This window comes from Malurus melanocephalus, unplaced genomic scaffold (assembly GCF_030028575.1).
Source record: "Malurus melanocephalus ecotype Western Australia unplaced genomic scaffold, MMel_1.1 scaffold_2143, whole genome shotgun sequence".
Taxonomy (NCBI): domain Eukaryota; kingdom Metazoa; phylum Chordata; class Aves; order Passeriformes; family Maluridae; genus Malurus; species Malurus melanocephalus.
Window position 1 is genome coordinate 3,641 of NW_026625375.1, and position 1,656 is coordinate 5,296.

The window sequence follows — 1,656 nt, forward strand, 5'->3', positions numbered from 1 at the left end:
CCAAAATTCCACCATTTTTAAACATTTTTCCACCTCTTTCACCATTTTTTCCCAAAATCCACCTTTTTTCACCTTTTCCCATTTGGTATTTTCCCCCAAAATTCCACCATTTTCCCTGTTTTTCCCTTTTCTCCATATTTTTCCCCAAAATTCCACCTTTTTTCCTGAATTTTCCATTATTTTTTTTTCTATTTTTTCCCCAAATTTCTCATTTTTCCCCTGCCGGGACCAGAGGCTCTGAGTGACCTTGGGCACCATTTTTTTTCCACCTTTTTTTCCTCAAAACTCCCATTTCTCCACCTTTTTTTAACCCCAAACTCGGTTTTTTCCACGTTTTCTCCAAAAAAACTCCATTTTCCCACCAATTTTTTCCCTGAAACATACATTTTTCCTTTTTCCCCCAAAATCTCCCTTTTTATCCCCATTTTTCCCCCTTTTCTCCCTATTTTTCACCCATTTTTTGCTCATTTCTCCCTCATTTTCTCCCCATTTTTCACCTTTTCTCCCCCATTTCTGACTCATTTTTCGTTCTTTTCTCCCCATTTTCCCCCCAAAATCTCCAATTTTCCCATTTCTCGCTCATTTCTCCCCATTTTTCCCTTTTCTCACCATTTCTCACTCATTTTCCCCTTTTTCCCCATTTTTTGCTCATTTCTCGCTCATTTTTTGCCCATTTCTTGCTCATTTTTCCCTACTTTCCACCCTTTTCTCCCCCAATTTTTTGCTCATTTTTCCCCCATTTCTCACTCATTTTCCCCCATTTTTTGCTGATTTTCTGCCCATTCCCCTCATTTTTTTTTCCCGTCTCCACGTTGCCCAATTTCTCTATTTTTTGCCCCATTTTGGTTTCTATTTTCTGTACCCACCCCATGGAGGCGCCGCGGGAGCCGCGCTCGAATCCCCCACGGGAGCCGCTCATTTTACCCCATTTCTCACTCATTTTTCGCTCATTTTTCACCCAATTTTTGCCCATTTCTCCCCATTTTTCCCCAATTTCTCTATTTTTTGCCCCATTTTGGGTTATTTTTTCTGTACCCACCCCATGGAGGCGCCGCGGGAGCAGCGCTCGAATCCCCCGCGGGAGCCGCTCATTTTACCCCATTTCTCACTCGTTTTTCACCCAATTTTTGCCCATTTCTCCCCATTTTTCCCCAATTTGGGTGTTTTTGCCCCATTTTGGTTTACATTTTCTGTACCCACCCCATGGAGGCGCCGCGGGAGCCGCGTTCGAATCCCCCGCGGGAGCCGCTCATTTTACCCCCATTTCTCACTCGTTTTTCACCCAATTTTCACCCTTTTCTCCCCATTTTTCCCCTTTTCTCCCCATTTTTTCCCAATTTTTCACTCATTTCTGGCTCATGTTTCACCCATTTTTCCCTGATTTCTCGCTCATTTTTCACCCATTTCTTGCTCATTTCTCTGTCATTTTCCCCCATTTCTCACTCATTTTACCCCCATTTCTCACTCGTTTTTCACCCAATTTTCACCTTTTCTCCCCATTTTTCCCCAATTTGGGTGTTTTTCCCCCATTTTGGTTGATATTTCCTGTACCCACCCCATGGAGGCGCCGCGGGAGCCGCGCTCGAATCCCCCGCGGGAGCCGCTCATTTTACCCCATTTCTCACTCATTTTTCGCTCATTTTTCACCCAATTTTC

At 43.8% G+C, this 1,656-nt stretch overlaps 1 long non-coding RNA gene across 1 annotated transcript; it reads right to left on the minus strand.

Moving 5' to 3' along the window:
- Window positions 1–713: 713 nt before the first annotated feature.
- On the minus strand, window positions 714–1,650 carry LOC130587613 (uncharacterized). The gene is made up of 2 exons (XR_008966826.1): window positions 925–1,650; window positions 714–746 (listed from the first exon to the last, which is right to left on the minus strand). It is a non-coding gene; the product is annotated as an uncharacterized LOC130587613 (long non-coding RNA).
- Between the last annotated feature and the right edge of the window lie 6 nt (window positions 1,651–1,656).